The sequence below is a fragment of the Lactuca serriola genome, chromosome 2 (assembly GCF_051521515.1).
Source record: "Lactuca serriola cultivar US96UC23 chromosome 2, Lser_US96UC23_V15, whole genome shotgun sequence".
NCBI classification, from domain to species: domain Eukaryota; kingdom Viridiplantae; phylum Streptophyta; class Magnoliopsida; order Asterales; family Asteraceae; genus Lactuca; species Lactuca serriola.
The window spans coordinates 212,701,388-212,721,623 of record NC_136409.1 but is presented as its reverse complement, the minus strand read 5'-3'; the positions used below and the strand labels follow the sequence as shown (position 1 = coordinate 212,721,623).

Genomic DNA, 20,236 nt, shown 5'->3' with positions numbered 1-20,236 from the left:
TCCTTCCCGAGGTGTTCTGACCACCGCTTCAAGCCGGCCACCGGCCTCATCCTCTGATAATCACACTTATCAACCGTACCATTCCACGATACTTTACTAGCTCCGATTCACAACAATCACTCGACTCAACGAGCTAGAAATAACCATGAACCACCGGAATTCCCGGTCTGAGCCCAACTTTATTCATTCCATGCTAGCAGGATGACACATCCTTCAGCCTCAGAGCAACTCTTATGAGTTTCTCCACCGCAATCTCATACCCATACTGAACTGGCTCTAGCATCTTCAGGTTGGGAAAACCCGATACACTGACAACACCTCCGAACATCCCCCAGGATGAATTTCCACCACATACATAAATCCTTGATAAAATTCAAACTGGAAATCCAAGATTCCATCCCTGCATTCCTTCTGAGCCTTTTGGCTATACACTCGCGGAACTTTCTTCCGTGACCTCAGCAAACATCCAACCCGGATGTGATTCCATACCACAGCCACAGACACACTGCTCATCAACCATGATTGGAACACCCCAATCATAACTCTGCACTACTGCTTTCACTTCCGTGAACTTATACTCCCTCTCGGAGCTACATTCCTTTCCCTTTCCTTACCAAGGAAATCTACTTGGCCGCCTTGTCACTATGACAAGTGCCACGGTGTTCACCCAATACTACACCATTCTCTTATAACATAACCGCTATCCCATGCACCACACATGCTTTGGATCCACTTGCAAGGACTCTCAAGTCCATGCTCTACCTTCCACTCACCACGATCAATACCCGGGGCCAGACCTTCTGACGCTAACACGTCGCGACATACTCAATCCATTTCCTCTTACCGATCTCTCAACACAAGCAGAGTCTTCAGCATGACTGGACCGCCTTTCCAGGCCTTCAGCCCATCTGGACCACTCTCGGAACCTTCAGTAGGTCTGGACCGCTCTCCAGGGCCTTCAGCCTGTCTAGACCATTCTCCGAGCCTTCGGTCTGTCTGGTATGCCCACCGGCCTTCAGTCTATCCGGACCGCTCAACCAACATCCAACATCCCAAATTATCCCTCCAGGAAAACTCTCCCATGCATATTGTTCTAGCCATCTAGGGGTTCTGAACTCTATCTCCACCCTACATACTCAATCCCGGCCCGATCCCAAGCCTTCTACAATCAATCAACCTTGATCTGTATCCCACCCCGCATACCTGTCACTTACTCATACAAGCCTATACTCTTGGCTGACAGAACCACTGCTGAATCCCAAGTAGCTAATCAACCTCTCATGCCCATCGACCTTCCGAATAATTTTCCAATTCTCCCCCACTTAGAGCACTGACGACCAGACTCGCCGAGTCCAAGAACAGACTCGTCGAGTCCAAGGCTATCTGCAACCAACTCGCCGAGTTCCTGACCATATTATCCAACTCGCCGAGTTGTTCTTCCAACTCACCGAGTTCCAGCCTATCTTCAAGCAACTCGTCGAGTACACCCTTGTGACTCGCCGAGTACCTCTAGATCCGAAACCATACAGAGGCTTTCCAAGCCATGCAGTTGGTCCAAAACGTAGATCTACCCTTCTACAACACATCCATCATGTAAAGTGGCAAACTTTACGTGAATCCAAAGAGATCTAGGCATTTTACACTCTAGGGCTAGGGTTTGGGACAAAGGAACTTCACCAACAACTCTTGAGCATAGACTTTATGGCTTTCAGGACCATTCACAACCTAGATCTGAGGTAGCAACCTCAGATCTTACACCAAACTTGAGATGGACCTCATTTATGCCCCAACCCCCCCCCCCCCCCCCCCCCCACAAATGATAGATCTAGATGCACAAAGGCTCAAACAGAAGATTGTTACCTCAAATGAAAGCTTCCACTGATGAATGAACCAATTCTCTGCAAAGCCCCTTGCTCCACTCTTCTTGCTCTTCAATTTCCTTCCAAAATTACCTCCTCCAAGGCTCTACTTTCTCTCCAAGGAAGGCTCACACGAAATTAGGGTTTCTGGAACTCAAATGGAAGGTAAAGAGGCTGGGGAAGAAGTGTTATGTTCTTTATATAGGGCTCAACCTCCGAAATTAGGGTTTTCTCCACTCAGCACCAACTCGCCGAGTCCAATCATGCTACTCGCCGAGTTGGTCACTTAACACGCGACCAGAGTCGCGACCCTACTCGCGGAGTCCAATCGTGGACTCGCCGAGTCGCCCTCTCACACTTACACTTTTAGCCCTTGAACTCTACTCCTGATATTTCGGGATGTTACAATATATATATATATATATATATATATATATATATATATATATATATATATATATATATATATATATATATATATATATATATATATCCACGGGCGGATCTAAATTGGATCCCGGAATGCCCTTAAAAAAAATTTAGTAGTATAAATTTTTCCAGAAAATTTCGTTTATGTTGTGGTCCTTAATATAAATATGTTTAGCAAAAAAATAACAAAAGTTGTAGTTGGTTTAATTGGTTATGGCGATAATGGGTTTTTTTGGAGGTTCCAAGTTCGAATCTTCTTTTTTAATTTTTTTTTAAAGATTTTGCAGCTATATATAAGGATTTTATATACCATTATACGGATTTTATACATATTATATTATAACGTTGTGAAAATAAAACACAAAAACCGAGTTATCCAAGTTATAAAGCGCTAAATTTTTAACTTGAATGTCTTTATTTTGAATCTCGGCCTTGACACAGGTGTATTTTATTTTGTTTATCAGTGTCTGTCATATATCCCTTCAACTTGTTTCTTATTTTTTATAATTCTAAAATTGTTTCGTCGGCCATACATGAAACATATCCCTTATACATTTATTATATAAGCAACATAAGTTTCTCAATTTTCAGCAAGTTAAACTTTCGAATATGTTTGGGTTTAAACCCGAAATCGAGTTTGAAAAATTGAAAATCTGAAAAACCAAACCCATCGGTTTCGGATACCCCTTAGTTTGACCTTGGCTCCGCCACTGTATATATATCACACCTCTTTAAATAGAATATGAAGTACGCATTGCTTTTGTATACACAGAAGCAGGATTCAGTTCTTAGGACCCTCGTTTACCAACTAGCTCACATTATTACACATAAGATACATGACTCGACCGATTCACGATTTAACTCGACTCGGTACTAGTCAAGCACGAACTCGTAAATTTTGACCGAGTCACATCTAAAATCGAGTAATACTCAAAGTCAACTCTCTTCTGGTATAAAATGGCTCGACTTTGTACGATTCAACATGTGACTCATACGAGGTTAACAACTATGATGGTCACTAAATTAATTTTTGTAAAAATGTTCGTTTTGTGATATATATTAACAAAACTAACATATAAATTAATCTTTGTAAAAGTATGAACGACTAAAGAGTTAGACTGTTACTATATATGTTCTTTTCATTCATATAAAATTTCAAATTACGGAGGTATGCATACACAATTCCACTCAACGAGGATACACAAAACATTAGGGTAGGTATAGAATTTTCAAAGAGTCTCTACAACTGAATACATCGTGTAGCGGGTGCAATACTTGCATGATATTACCCCCGACATGATGTGACTTTTATACCCAAGTGCCACATTATTTTAATGTTTTTATTTATTGCAACATTTATTTCAATCTTACCAAGGTTTCTGATGGAAAATACCTTAATATGGTTTCTCACCTAGCTGCCTATATAAATGTTGATATTGAGTCGTATAAACACACACAAACACAGTGAGCATCAAAGGATGCTTGTGATATCGGCATGCCTTTTGGCTCTATCTCTATTATACCTCTTCTATAAACTTATTAATAAAAGAATAAGTCAATCATGTTACATCTTGCATTATGAGTGCTTCAAGCCTACGGAGGACCGGAAAGTCTCCACTGAATTTTCCGGCAAAATGATCAGGAAATGCAAGAATTTGGGAATCGAAGACTACCAATTTCTGTTACGAGCAATAGTTAGCTCGGGTATAGGTGAAGAAACTTACGGCCCTAAAAACTTCTTCTTAGGCCATGGAACTAACTCAAGTCTGAACGACAGTCTGCATGAAATGGATGAGTTCTTTTCAGAAACTCTAGATAAGCTCTTCAGCCGATCTAGAGTTTCTCCACAAGACATTGACATATTGGTTGTCAATGTCTCTGTAATGGCTTCGGTGCCATCACTAACGTCTCGTATCATCAACCATTACAAGATGAGAGACGATGTCAAATCTTTTAATCTGTCAGGAATGGGATGTAGTGCGAGTTTGATCTCTATAAACATCGTCCAAAACCTGTTCAAGACTCATCGAAACAAATTGGCTCTTGTCTTAACTTCAGAGTCGATTGCACCAAGCTGGTACAACGGCAACGAGAGGTCTATGATCCTCACCAACTGTTTGTTCCGTTGTGGAGGTGCTTCAGTGCTTTTAACAAACAAAAGAAGTCTACAAAAGCAATCCATGTTCAAGCTAAAGTGTCTGGTTCGAACCCACTTGGGATCAAGCGATGAAGCTTACACATGTTGCAGGCAACAAGAAGATGACAAAGGCCATGTAGGGTTTTTCCTAGGGAAAACATTACCAAGAACAGCAACAAGAGCTCTAACCGAAAACTTAAAAAATATAGCACCAAAGATATTGCCATTAACGGCTCTATTTTGTTTCATTTTGACAGCAAATATCCAGAAATTTGGTGCTAAGTTTTTGCATATTAGGGTTAAACGAAAGGTGATTTTGAACTTCAAGTTGGGTGTGGACCATTTCTGCTTGCACCCAGGTGGGAAGGCGGTGATTGACGGGGTTAAGCAGAGCTTAGGATTAACGGAAGGTGATATGGAGCCATCGAGGATGACTCTACACAGATTTGGGAACACATCTGCAAGTAGTTTGTGGTATGTTTTAGGGTACATGGAGGCAAAGAAGAGATTGAAGAAGGGAGATCGGGTTCTGATGATCGGGTTCGGATCCGGGTTCAAGTGTAATAGTTGTATGTGGGAGGTATTGAGGGATTTGGATGATAAGAACGTTTGGGAGGATTGTGTTGATAACTTTCCACCAAAATCGTTAACTAATCCTTATTTAGAGAAATACGGATGGATTAATGACGACCCATGGATACCACCACCTGAAATTGTTCAAGCTTTCGCATCAATCGAATCAGGAGATTGAGTTCAATTCGGACGTTTGGATATATAAAAATATGTATAGAGTTTGTGTTATAATTTCATTAATTAAGTTAAAGTTATGTATCCGAAAATAGAAATTCGTTTAGTAGAGTTTCTTTTTATGTGTAATTTATTTTGTATTTAGTTAAAGTTTAGTTACCATCTTTAGAAAATTGTGCCGAGGAAAAAAGATGCATATACGATATAATTTGTGTTTTTAAAAGTATCATATAGATGTACAAGTTTATTGATAAATCATATGTACTTCTATAGGGTACAAATGTCTTACACAAATATATCATGTGATAAAAGTCTGGGTATTATATATTTAAGATTTGAATCATATAAATAGATGTCTGCGTTAATTTGTGTTGTCCTTTTTTAAGTATTGATTGTTAAACAAATGCTTACTTTTATCTTAATATTTACATTCACCATAATCTTAAAAAACATAGTAAATCTCACCATTTGGATAGCCCACGCCCCTCCGCTACCGGCCAATCATATTTAATGTAAACTAGTAAAAAACCCGTATTTTGCCTCGGTTTGTATATGTTTGCTAAACCAGAGACATTTTACAGAATTTAAACTTTAGAGGTGTGAAAGTAATAAAATCTGGATTTTCTACTTGTAATTTGTTATTATGATATCCCTTTTTCATGTCTTCCAATTACAACATTATAGTCGGGAAAAAAGATAGGCTAATTTAGAACACTTAGAAAATTCAAAAGTAAAATGCTATAATGGATCATACCATATGTTTATCGTAGTCTCAATCTTTAAAAAAAAAAAAAAACAATATAACATTATTGTTTAAAATAATAATTATAAATTATAATATTGGAAGGTGTGAGAGTATAATAAGAAAGTATTAGAATATCGTACTTTGAAATTATATTTCTCACACACACACACACACACACATATATATATATATATATATATATATATATATATATAGAGAGAGAGAGAGAGAGAGAGAGAGAAAGAGAGAGATGAATGATCATTTAAGAATTCAAAGTTTTCTAAGAATCGAGAACTAAAGGTGGAACGTTAGACCAAAAATTTTAATGGTTTGTATCAAAAGTGGCATAATTGTAATTATAAGTAAATTTAATGACATTTTAGGTTTTTATCAAAGAACCTTAAGGGTAAATTTAATATAAAAAATATATTTTCAAAAATCAATAAAATATAAAATACCAATTAATTAAAAATCCATCAATTTCTCTCTCTCTCTCTCTCTCTCTCTCTCTCTCTCTCTCTCTCTCTCTCTCCCTCTCACTCTCTCTCTTACACACACACACATGTCTTCTGCGCAACATCTTTTCCTTGTACATCGACCGCCTCCCAACTCCCTCCATCAACCACCACTACCTTTGTCGCTAATCAACGATTTCCAATCTACACTCATTAATATCTATATCATCACCAGTAGATATGCGAACGACCTTCCAATCGCATCTGAGGTTCGGTTGAATTTATCTCGATTGAACCGATTTGTCGTCTGATGTAAAAGAATCATTTGGAAAATACTTCAATGATAGGTCCCATATGACTGGCAATCAACTACGATGGTTTGTTGAGGAGTTACAGGGCGCTGATGGTGCCTCAATTTAAGATATTAAGAGTATACTGGAAAGGTCCTTCACAAAAGGAATCTGATTACTTCCTTATTTCTATCATCGCATCATCTCCTGCTCCCTCCTCGCTCACGTTCTTCCTCAGAGAGTTGACAAATTCTTATTTGAAAGTAAGAATGATATTTTACCCCCAATTTATCAATATTTGGTTGGACCACTACAACAATTCACCAACTTCGATATCTACAAGAATCTATCAGCGAAATTGAATTCACAATCGTAAAAACCTCATTCATTTAACAGGTTAGTTATACAACATTCCTTTATCTTTTAGAATCCAGAATTCCAATTCCAATTCCATAGCTTACATTTTTATCTAACACTAAATTTCATGTCAGTGTAAACTCAATGTCTTTATTAGTTTGATATTGTAACACCCCAGTTTTCTAGTAATTTGAAATCCATCCCTTGAGTTTTAATTGTGTCACTTTTGGTCCTTGGTTTGGAATGGAGTGGCCATGGGAAGCCCTAGTGGCAAAATGGTGATTTATGGAGCAGGAGATGTACGCTAGGCGTACTTGTGAGTACGCTAGGCGTACTTGTGAGTACGCTAAGTGTACTAGGACGTGCCTAGTACGCTGGGCGTACGCATGGTGTACGTATGTCTGGGTGAAAACCCTAATTCTTGATGTTGGTGGGTATTTAAGCATCTTATGGACCATTTCTCTCATCTTTTTCCATCCTCCAAGTCCTTGAGTCATTTTGGAAAAACCCTAGCTTCTCTAGAGTGTGTGTATGAGCTAAGAGTGTGCTTCTTGTGTGGTTGGAGAAGAAGTTGCATCAAGGTGATTGAAGAGTGAAGCAAGCTTGTAGATCTTGGATCAACACTTCATGAAGAAGCTCCATAAGGTAAAAATTGTCTACCTTTGTGCTTGGATTGCTTAGATCTTGTTGTTGTAGTTTTTTGATGTTCTTCTTGTCCCAAAAATCTCATTTTTATGCATGCTTCGTTTTAGACGTTTTGGGTTGTCCTTTCAGACCCTAGGATGGGATCTAAGACATAAAAATGAGGTCCCTTGAGCTAGTTTGGTCCCTTGTTCTTTGTAGGAGGTGTTAATGGATTAAGACCATGTATTAATCCCTTTTTTGTCGACCAAAGTCTTAGAGTTTGAGACGTTATGGTTCTAGAGTGCTTTTGAGTCATGGATCTGAAGTTTGGGCTTAATTTCTAAAGCCATTAAGCATTTATCATGATTTTGGTCTTTCCAAGGGTACGCCCCGTGTAAGTTGTTGTACGCCTCGCGCACGGAGTCAACCATCCCAATGGTGGTCAAAGCGAGGCGAAGTACGCCCAACGTACCAAAGGAGTACGCCCTGCGTACGTCCTCCGTTTGGACTTCGGACTTGGGCTTCAGGTATTGGGCCATCTGTTGGGATTTGATACTTGGGCCCTAATGGACTAACTAGATAAGTGTGTTTTGGGATAATTAGAGGATCAGACCTTTGGATAAGGCTAAATAAGGAATTGGGCCCGATTTGGAAAATTCGGCCAAGTATGAACCTTAACGTAATTTGGGCCTTCTGTAAAAAAAAAATTTGGGTTTGGTTTACATTCAGTTGTGTTGGGCCGTCTGGGATTTTATGGTTTGGGCTTTTGGCTTGCTGGATCTTCTTAAGTGAATTCCATGAAAGGAATTAGGCCTAATTTGTAAAATTGGGCCATAATCGGACTTAAGGAGTTTATTTTGATGTTGGGCCTTTTGTCATTAGTTGGGACTCAACTTTGGGCCATGCTTGAGGAAGGGTAAAATTGTCTTTTACCCTGAATTGGACTCATAGTACGAGTTAGTGGCTAAATGTTGATGGATTGTCATTTTGGTGATTGTTAGCGCGCATGTGATAATGGATCCGCAGTCAGAGATTGTTCATGGAATCAGTTGCTGATGAGGTGTTGTCTTGATGCTAGCGATTCGGGAATCTGGCAACCAACAACGAGAGATCGTCTGTGTATTCGACAGTGCGAGGTGAGTTTTCCTTCACTGTACTTGTGGGTCGAAGGAACCAAGGACGACCCTTTGGGTTGTTGTCCTAGTAATAGTATGTTTGTTTGTTGTTATGATATGTTAGATCGGTATCTTGGTAGATAAGATGTTGCTATGTTGTTATGATCTATTAGATCGGTATCCTGGTAGATTGGATGATGTTATGCTTATTGATCTGTATGATATGTACTTGCATGTTGTTTGATTATGTGTTTATGAGTTATGTATATGTAGACATATGTGTGTGTGTGGTTGGGTTGAGGCGGTCATGTTGTGTGTTGAAGGCTAACAGACCCAGGGCGGCCTAGATAGACTAAAGGTCTATTAGGCGGTCCAGTCAGGCCGAAGGCCTGACGAGCAGTCTGGATAGGTTGTATGCCCTGCGAGGCGGTCCAGTCTTGTCGAAGGCTCGGGAGCGGTCCGGATAGACTATAGGCCCTACGAGGCGGTCCAGTCATGTCGAAGGCTCGGAAGCGGTCCAGATAGACTGTAGGCCCTGCGAGGCGGTCTATTCATGTCGAAGGCTCGGGAGCGGTCCGTATAGGCTGCAGGCCCTACGAGGCGGTCTAGTCATGCCGAAGGCTTGGGAGCGGTACATACAGGTTGTAGGCCCTGCGAGGTGGTCCAGTCAAGCTGAAGGCTCAGTATGCATGTTGTTATTTGTATACGTTATCTGGTTGGGTGTTAGTATTTTGGGGGAACTCACAAAGCTTCGTGCTTACAATTTTGGTTTATGGTTTCAGGTACTTCAGTAGATCGTGGCAAGGTGAAGGCGTGACCGTACACATCCTCATGTTTTGAATTGATGATTTCTAGGAAACTCTGATAATGTGAATGTTTTGAAAACTATGTAAAGGTTTCGAATTTAAAATAATGTTTTGGAATTAATGGGTTTTGTAAACACTTCTATAGAAAGGATTTTTTTGAAAAGTTTAAATTTTATGAAAATTTTATGGATGTTACAAGTTAGTATTAGAGCCTTGGTTTGAGTGAATTGGAGGAACACTCGTGTGAATCCAGTCTCAAACTAAGGAAAAAGATTTTCAAATAGTTTTCAAAAATACTTAAAGAGGATGCGATGTGCACGATCAGCCGGAGCCAATAAGTTGACCCCAAAATACCATATTGTTATTTGACGTTGTGACATGTTAGAACACCATGCTAGTGATAAACTAAGGATCTTCAGGAATTGTATGATAGAATTGCCTGATTATATGATGCCTAATAGCCTAGGATTCTTCTTTATATGAAATTGACATCATTACTGTAGTTGCTCCGTGTATGCATCATAGTTGTACATAACTAAGATTCTATAGGCTGAGAATGTTTGATTTAGCCTTATTTCTTGTTCCTGTTTGATGAAGGGCTTAGGATAGGATCAGGTATTCGACTGTCTATAGGATCCAGCGTTATGTATGGCTAGCATACACGAGTGTTATATGGTTAGTGGAAGTTTCATGAGCGGATGCAGTGTATAGAGGGTCAGCACGAGGAATTATTAACCACTCTTGAGAGGGTGAGGGCAAGGTGAAGGTGTACATGTGGTGCTGGGAGTTGGAGATCGAGGATTTCACACGAGGATGCATTTGATTTTATTGCATTTTAGTGCTTGTTGGCTTCTCTGCTCGAATGTTGCTTGCTTTATGCTTTGTGGAACTCATGAGTGATGTGAGTTAGCTATTAGGTGAATATGTCAAGTTGTATACAGAAATGGTTGGATAATCTCAGAGTGACGGATTTAACCCTGCTGCGCAGCTCTTGTTTGTGCCCAACCGTTGTAGGGATGAGTCTGTTACTCGAAGGATTATCTAAGTTTTGTTGCATGTGATTGTATTCATGGAATAGCTAATTGATATTGTGAGGAGATTTTCAGTAGCTGATGGTAGAGGGGGTGTAGGTGAACCCTAGGATAGCCTAGAGAGTATTCTGTTGCATTTATTTCGTTGTTAAGCAAGTCTCAAGAGTATTTTGTGACCAAGTCTTAGAGGACCCGAGGTGATTCTTGAGGAGAGTATGGATAGGTGTGGAAGGTAGTATTGGGCCCGTACTAATGGAAGCACAGGATCCATACTCAAATCGAGGAGCACTTCTGAGATTCTAAGGGTCGGATAGAGTAGATAGCATGGGTTGATACCATGGTTCGAGTCAGTGGTTTTGTATTTGTTGATCTTTTGGCTTGGGCTACTCTGGTGAGGATGGGTTTTGTGTTTGTTCAGGCCTCCATGGCGATATCGATGTGGGTTGAATGGTTCAGACCCGAGTGAGTATGTTGATTGGAAGTCTTGAGGGTTTTGTTAGGGTTCATGCCTCGAGCCTCGAGACAGGGGGAGGAAGCGGTTGACATGATCAGTTTGGAATTACATATGGGATTTAAGTAGTGGATTGTCGGTTTGGTTGTCATTATCTACGGCAGGGAGTTTTGCCTTTAGTTTTTCGAGTTAGATGAGATTCTCAGCTTGAGTTATGTTGTTCACAATGGTTGGGAATAGCATGTCCAAATTGGTGTGAGCAAGTGGTTTGTTGTGGCATGAGTATCTTAGCGATGTGAGCAAGATTCGTAGCTTTGGGAGATGGGAAGCTCAGTTGTCGGATTGTCGTGTGGGTTGCATGCAAGGGTGTATGTTGGATCGTAAACCGGCAGTTGCCTATGCTTAGTAAGGGGTTATTATGGGAGGATCCGAGGTCTTCAGTTGTATTTCAGATTACTCATGAGGTTCGTTTGATCCGCACCTGGAGGACCATTGTGCGAGTGATATTTGTTTCATGGTCAGGTATGGTTGTACTTGGATGGGTTGCTTGGGTTATATCTTGGTTCACCACCGGTGAGTGGTGTTTTGAGTTCTAAGTGGGGGAGAATTGGGAATTCTTAGGTCGAGTGTCAGTCCTTGAGGGTCTTGGCAGTTCGTGGTCTCAGATCGTTGTCTTCAGATTAGTCGGGCAGTTGTTGATCGATGGATCTTTTCCAGAAGCGGGTGTGTCTAGTTCCATGAGGGTCTTGATTTATTGTGTTAGTGTATCCTTAACCATTGGTCGTGGGTATTCCTCATTCAGCAAAGTTTCCTTGGAAGGTTTAGAGGTGTCAACCGAGATTCAATGATCGGGCCAACCTGTCATGAAGTATTGTATATTTTATGATTCCTTCGGTCTTCAAGTATGTTTACCCTCAACGGTAGAGTGGAAGCTTAGTTCATAGCAGAACCAGGTTTTGGTAGCCTTTAGAATCATCTTGAAGGTTTTCTCGAGCTAGTGGTGTAGTCATGGAACCCGTTCAGTCCAGTATGGGGTCTTGTTTTGACCGATCCTAAAGATGCTTTCTGTTGATTAAGGTGGCCTGTCGATTATCTCTAGTGTTTATTTTCTCTTCGGATTATTTTTGGGTCTCTTAAGTATGTGTATGGGGCGTTCTGTGTGAGCTGGGCAAGATGGCTTTAGGCCTCTTGGTTCGAGTTATGCACATGGTTCTCTTAGGTTTCAGCTTCCGATTGGATCAACAGTCTGAGCATTATCTTTTCTGCGGATTGTGTGTGACTTTGTTTTCAGAAGGATTGCTTGGGTAGCAGTTATGTGGTGTTCAGCGATGTTGTGAGAGTGTCATCCAAGTCTATGTGTTTAGGGCTCATTTCTTCTGCTTATAGTGTCTTCGGGGTTGACGCGTTGATGGGGTTCGGGTGAATCATAAATTTGTTGGTTGGATACGAGAAGCAGTAAGGATTGAGGGAAGTATCAGTCAAGTATCTGAAAGTCTTGGAAAATTGTATGCAATAATTCCAATTGTTCGCAAGTGGTTGTTAGATTTGTGTTTCTCAAGTTTGAAATTCCCTATGCTTTTGTAAGTTGTAAAGTTCTTGGTGATTGTATCGAGTGGGTGCCCAAGTGGGAGTACACCTGAGTTAGTAAGGATTGGATGTATCGCAAAAGTTCAAGGTTTGATCGTTGTTGCTAGCGGTGGTCGGTAATGGCATAACAAAGAGTCAAGGGTGTTAAGATTTTGGGATTCTTCTTATGGTTTGATTTTGGGATATGTTCGTGGTCAGTGTGTCTTGAGGATCATTCTTTATGGTTTTGGTAATGCTCCAGTTAGGGACTGGGGTTAGATTCAATGGATGTTTCTACCATTGTGAAGGTTGGGCTTGTGAGGAGGTTCCAAGCTCCTAGTATCAGTGTTTTGGGCAGTATCCATGTTTCAGACGATATTAGTAACGTCGGATTTCGCGTATGCGTGGAGAGTCTGGGTGTTTGGGAAATGATGAGTCAATCGCATCAGGATTAAATAATCTCAGATTAATTGGTTGACCCTGTTGTGCAACTCTCTTCTGAGTCTAACCATTGTAGGAATGAATCTTCTACCCGAAGGATTATCTGAGCCTTCTGTCGGATATAAGTGTGTTGTCACTATATATGGTTAGTGACTTTGTTTCCTTTTTTAGGCAGCATGTGATCAAGGATTGGAAGCATTTTGTTTGGTGCGAGACCCTATGAGGTTGGCTTGGTGATAGTTCAGTGAGGGAGGTCTTACTGGGAGTCAGACCATTGAGACTTTAGGTTTCAGATCTCGGAGGAGGTAAGATTAGGTGCTATTCACGAGATTGAGGATTCGTTCTTCACTGGGCTCGAAGAACTATTTTGAGGATGGTTTCAGTAGGCCTGGATAGGCCGTTGAATGATCAGAGTTGGGAGTGTTATGATTGGTTGTTTTCATTGAGAGTTCGCATGAGTTGTTTCAGCGTGGGTGGTTAGTCGAGAAATCAGGGCATTGTAGATTTCAGGTATCAGAAAAATATAGGTGGTTTTCAAGGACTGAAGGTTTGATTAGTGTCTAGGGATGGAAGTTTTGTTTGGGTTTCATTTGTTTCAAGAAGACAGTTCTAGGCGCAGAATTTACGATTGTCATCGACAGGCTGGTCGTTTTGTTATGAGTATTGGTAAGGAATGATTTCAATGACGAAATCGAATTTAAGTGGGGAAGAGTTTTAAAGTTTTCTACTAATTTGAAATCCATCCCTTGAGTTTTAATTACGTCACTTTTGGTCGTTGGTTTGGAATGGAGTGGCCATGGGAAGCTCTAGTGGCAAAATAGGGATTTATGGAGCAGGAGTTGTACGTTGGGTGTACATGTGAGTACGCTAAGAATACTAGGACGTGCCTAGTGAGCTGGGCGTACGTATATGTATGCATGATGTACGTATGTCTGGGTGAAAACCCCAATTCTTAATGTTGGTGGGGTATTTAAGCATCTTATGGACAATTTCTCCCATCTTTTTTCTAGCCTCCAAGTCCTTGAGTTGTTTAGGCAAAACCCTAGCTTCTCAAGAGTGTGTGTATGACCTAAGAGTGTGCTTCTTGTGTGGTTGGAGAAGAAGTTGCATCAAGGTGATTGAAGAGTGAAGCAAGCTTGTAGATCTTGGATCAACATTTCATGAAGAAGCACCAGAAGGTAAAAAAATGTCTACCTTTGTGCTTGCATTGCTTAGATCTTGTTGTAGTTTTTCGATGTTCTTCTTCTCCCAAAAATCTCATTTTTATGCATGCTTGTTTTTGGACGTTTTGGGTTGTCCTTTTAGACCCTAGGATGGGATCTAAGACATAAAAATGAGGTCCCTTGACCTAGTTTGGTCCCTTGTGCTTTGTAGGAGGTCTTAATGGATTAAGACCATGTATTAAGCCCTTTTTGGTCTACCAAAGTCTTAAAGTTTGAGATGTTATGGTTCTAGAGTGCTTTTGAGTCATGGATATGAAGTTTGGGCTTAAGTGCTTAAGCCATTAAGCACTTATCATGATTTTGGTCTTTGCGAGGTTACGCCCCACGTAAGTTGTACGCCCCGCGTATGGAGTCAACCACCCCAATGGTGGTCAATGCAAGGTCAAGTACGCCCAACGTACCAAAGGAGTACGCTCCGCGTACGTCCTCTGTTTGGACTTCGGACTTGGGCTTCGGGTATTGGGCCATCTGTTAGGATTTGATACTTGGGCCCTAACGGACTAACTGAATAAGTGTGTTTTGGGCTAATTAGAGGATCAGACCTTTGGATAAGGCCCAATAAGGAGTTGGGCCCAATTTGGAAAATGGGCCAAGTGTGGACCTTAGTGTAATTTGGGCCTTTTGGATCAAGATTTAGGTTTGGTTTGGATTGGGTTGTGTTGGGTCGTTTGGGATTTTATGGTTTGGGCTTTTGGCTTGCTGGATTTTCTTAAGTGAAGGCCATGAAAGGAATTAGGCCTAATTTGGAAAATTAGGCTATAATCGGACTTAAGGAGTTTATTTTGATGTTGGGCCTTTTTTCATTAGTTGGGCCTCAACTTTGGGCCATGCTTGAGGAAGGGTAAAAAGGTCTTTTACCATGAATTGGACTCATTATATGAGTCAGTGGCTAAATGTTGATGGATTGTCATTTTGGTGATTGTTAGCACGCATGTGATAATGGATCCGCAGTCCAAGATTGTTCATGGAATCAGTTGCTGATGGGGTGTTGTCTTGATGTTGGCAATTCGGGGATCTAGCAGCCAACAACCATAGATCGTCTGTGTATTCGACCGTGCAAGGTGATTTTTCCTTCACTATACTTATGGGTCGAAGGCACCAAGGCCGACCCTTTGGATTGTTATTATGGTTATAGTATACTTGTTTTCTTTTATGATCTGTTAGATCGGTATCCTGGTAGATAATATGTTGCTATGTTGTTATGATCTGTTAGATCCGTATCCTGGTAGATAGGATGATGCGATGCTTATTGATCTATATGATATGTGCTTTCCTGTTGATTGATTATGTTTTTATAAGTTATGTATATGTCGACATGTGTGTGTATGGTTGGGTTGAGGCGGTCCTTCTATGTGCTGAAGGCTAACAGACCCAAGGCAGACCAGATAGACTGAAGGCCTATGAGGCGGTCCAATCAGGACGAAGCCCCGACAAGCGGTTCGGATTGGTTGTAGGCCCTGCGAGGTGGTCGAGTCATGCCGAAGGCTTAGGAGCGGTCCGAATAGGCTGTAGGCCCTTCGAGGCGGTCCAGTCGTGCCAAAGGCTCGGGAGCGGTCCAGATAGGTTGTACGCCCTATGAGGAGGTCTAGTCAGGCTGAAGGCTCAGTATGCATGTTGTTATTTGTATATGTTATCTGGTTGGGTGTTGGTACTTTGGGGGAACTCACTAAGCTTCGTGCTTACAATTTTGGTATATGGTTTCAGGTACTTCATTGGATCGTGGCAAGGTGAAGGCATGACCGTACACATCCTCGTATTTTGAATTGATGATTTCTAGGAAACTCTGATAATGTGAACGTTTTGAAAACTATGTTGAGAAAGATTTTGATTTTAAAATAATGTTTTGGGATTAATGGGTTTCGTAAACACTTCTATAGCAAAAGGATTTTTTTGAAAAGTTTAAATTTTATGGATGTTACAGAATTTTGCTCTCCACTTTTGATTTATGTTTCAAATAATATATGATTTCCTTTGTTGAAGTTACATTTACTGAAAGAAGTTTTGAAATTGATTGATCGATTGTTTACAGTCATAAATATGAACAGAATGGCAGCAGAACATATATCTCTCACCATGAACGTCACAAAATTTTGGATTCAGGCAGTTGAAACTGGATTGTTGACAGAGCAGTTTTACCAATTGAGAATTCTCTTGTAGGTAGCATCCATAGAGACAATGATCTATTACTTCGACACATGTTACCTATTGTTGGAAAGGTACAACTTTATGTTAGACATTGTTTGTTAGTTAATCATGATGTCCAAATTGAAGATCTTAAAATGGTTCTCAGTCATCCACAAGTATGTTCTTCAAGTTAATTCTTCTTTATTTTTAGTTTTTCTATTTTTATAAAGATGTGTTAGTCATATTTGCATTGTCCTACACAGTGTCAGTACACATTAACAAGGCTAAAAGTGATCAGGGAAGTTGTAGATGATATAGTTGGTGCTACACAGGTAAATCATTCCTTATAGAGAAATTATTAGCAAAATTTTGAGGGTATTAGTTTTGGTATAGGCTTCACGCAGTTTAATGAAAATGTGTGATTTTGAATCTTATATCTCAAATACTCTCAAGAAGACATCTTCTTATGAATCAAAGATTGCAACTTTGTCATTTTACGAGAAAATATAGAAAGCATAAGGTAATTTATTGTTTTATTGATTTAGCCATTAAATGGAATTATTATGTTTCCATTGAATAGAATTATTATCTTTCTATTGTTAGTGTTGAGACAATGTTCTTTGTTTCTCTTGGACTTGCTCTTATTGTCCTCCTTGGATTATGGGTTCATGGTCAGCTATAAAATCTTTCCAAAGGTAAGAAATTTTGTTACTTTTTTAATTAGGAAATCACATAAAGTTAATAATTTTTGTTGTCTTTTCTGGTTTATTTATCTGACTCAAAAAAACTAAGAGGGCGAAGGTGGAAGTTGGAACAAAGACTGTTGATGCATCCATGGATGAGTGGTTGCATGTTTATATTTTTCTTTTCATTCTTCCAAACCCAAAATCGTATAATTGGATCTTGAATTTGTTTCTATAATAGGTCAAATACAACAAATAACTATGTACTTTCATTTATTTGTTTATTACAACATATCGGGGTGCAATAAATCCTCCCGTAGAGAAGCTCGAAGGGAGGTGCACCAATACTGGGGTGGTAACTGTTGTTGTACGAAAACTCAGCCAAAGGAAGGTAGGTATCTCAACTCCCACCAAAGTCATTGACGCAAGACCTCAGCATATCCTCCAAACTTTGAATCGTATGCTCACTCTGACCATCGGTCTGAGGGTGATCAGTAGTACAGAAGTGCAATCTCGTACCTAACTCCTCATGATACCACTTCCAAAACCTGGAAGTAAAATGAACATCCCTATCTAAAATGATGGAAATTGGCACCCCATGACGAGATATCACCTCTCGAATGTAAATATCTGCTAACTTCTCAGCCGAAGAACTCTCTCGAATAGCAAGGAAATGGGCACTCTAGGTCAGCTTGTCGACAATCACCCAAATAACATCAAATACACAAGGAGTACGGGGTAATTTCATGATGAAATCCATAAAAATATGCTCCCATTTCCAAATGATAATCTTCAAAGATTGTAGCTTTCCATGAGGCAACTGATGCTCGGCCTTGACTTTCCTGCAAGTCAAGCACCTCTCTACATATCCTGCAATCTCCATCATCATGCAGGGCCACCAATACCTAAGTCTCAAGTCCTGCAACATCTTGGTCGCACCAGGATGTATAGAAAGTCGAGACTTGTATGCCTCATCCACCAAAATCCGCATCACGCCTCCAGTATCCGAAATCCAGACCTTACCACATTGTGTCAACGATCCACTGCTATCACCGATAAAGGTAGAAAACTGAACCTTAATCTTCTATTTCTTCTGGTTATCATCCTTGATTCCCTCCGTATGTGCCTCCCTAACCATATCCAAGATTTGGGAGGTAATTGTCACCCTCATACACAACACTCCACTGGGTGCACTCACTACCCTACAACTCAGTCTGTCGGCATAACATCCTGATTTCCAAGAATGAGATTTAGGGTTTCATGCAATTAAGGAAGTCTACTCGACGAGTTGGAGGCCCCAACTCGTCGCGTAGAGTTTTAGTCATCCCGCATGATTTATGTGGTTCTTGATGAGTCGAAGGACCCCGACTCGACGAGTAGGAGCTGGAAGATGAAACCCTAATTTACAGGGTTTTGCACCCTATTTAAAGGGTCTCAGCCTCCCTTACCATCCATCTTGATCTCAGAAAACCCTAATCTCGCCTACTCACCATTTTTGTGTGTAAAGAAGCTTGGAAAGTGGATTTTGTGAAAAAGGCTTGAAGTCTAAGAAGCTTGGAGCAAAGAGAAGCTTGTGGATCTGACTTTATATCATCTTGGCATCAATTTGAAGCTAACAAGTCGTTACCTTGACTTATCTTTAGCTAGATCTCTTTATGTAAAGGTCTAGGGCCATTTCTAGTTGGTTGTGGGTTATTCGGGTATTGGGCATGATCTGAAGTTCTAACTTCAGATCTGGCCTCCTCTAAATCCCTATAGTCATAAAGTTATCAGATTTAGCAAGCTTTGACCTTTCTCTTTGGGTTAAAACTTTCCCTTAGCTTGGTTTTGGCATTTAATACCATGTATGCACGTAAAGTTTGCAACTTTATGTGGAAACCATGCCCTAGGAGGTTAGATATGCAATTTGGAGCTTTGGGGTAGCTTAAAATTGTCTGAATGAGAATTGGACTGAAGGGACTCGATGAGTTGCATGGTCAACTTGACGAGTCAGATGAAGATTGGTCGTGGTGGGTTTTTGCATAGACTCGGTGAGTCAGTGAGACGAATCGACGAGTCAGTTAGGGTTTTCCCGACATTTGGACATGCATGGACTCGACGAGTTGTCTGGAAACTCGGCGAGTCAACTAGGGTGTTCACAATTTCTCGAGTTCTGTAAGGACTCGAAGATTCAGTGAGCTGCACTCGACGAGTTGGGTCAACATGGACCGTTGACCTTGACCGTTGACTTTGACTTTGACCAAGGGTTGACCAGTTTGACTTTTGGGGGTATTTTAGTAACTTGGAAATTTATGGAAGTGGATCATTGGTGGATGTAGGTGTTAGAGTTGGAGTTGTATTTGGAGGAGTTTGACGTTATCATTCCGAGCTACTTGTAGGGCGAGTTGTCCTTACTATACTAACAGGGTCGAAGGCACCAATGTCGGCCCTTTTCAAATTTGTATCCGGGTTTATCGCATCATATGCTTATTGATTTACATCCTGGTAGTTAGGATGGTAATATGCTTAGTGACCTGGTTAGGTCGGTATCCTCGTATATATGATAATGCTATGTTAGAGACCGGTTAGGTTGGTATCCTGGTATATAGGATAATGTTATGTTATTGACCAGTTAGATCAGTATCCTGTTTATAAGATGTTGCTATGATTATTGATCTGTTAGATCAGGTTGACTATATATATATATATATATATATATATATATATATATATATATATATATATATATATATATATATATATATATATATTGTTGAGAGAAAAACTTGAAACACACTTGAACAAACGTTAGAACAAGTATAGTTGAGGAATTAGTTAATCTCAAAGGATCTAAAAGCTCAACAATAATAAGTTAGTGTGTTAGATAGTTAGATAGTTAGTTGCGGAAATGTAAGGAAGCATAAATGACTCCAGGTGATATATCAAGTAAACACATAAGTTGATTCATAACATGGAATGCATTCAAACCAAGTTAGTGAGTGAGATCAAACTTAGTGATAAAGTCACGAATGACTTGCTTTGAAGAGAAGTAATATTAGTTAGGTTCCAAAGGATTTAGAGAGTAAGAAAGAGATGAGATGCATAAGAGAAATATACTTGAAAATAGTTCAGATGGATAGATGTAAAAGATTGATTATAAACTGTGAAAGAATG

The 20,236-nt window shown here is 40.2% G+C and overlaps 1 pseudogene; it reads left to right on the top strand.

Annotated features, from left to right (window-relative positions):
- The first annotated feature begins 3,729 nt into the window (after positions 1 to 3,729).
- On the top strand, positions 3,730 to 5,331 carry LOC145088416 (3-ketoacyl-CoA synthase 12 pseudogene; annotated as a pseudogene).
- The last annotated feature ends 14,905 nt before the right edge of the window (positions 5,332 to 20,236 follow it).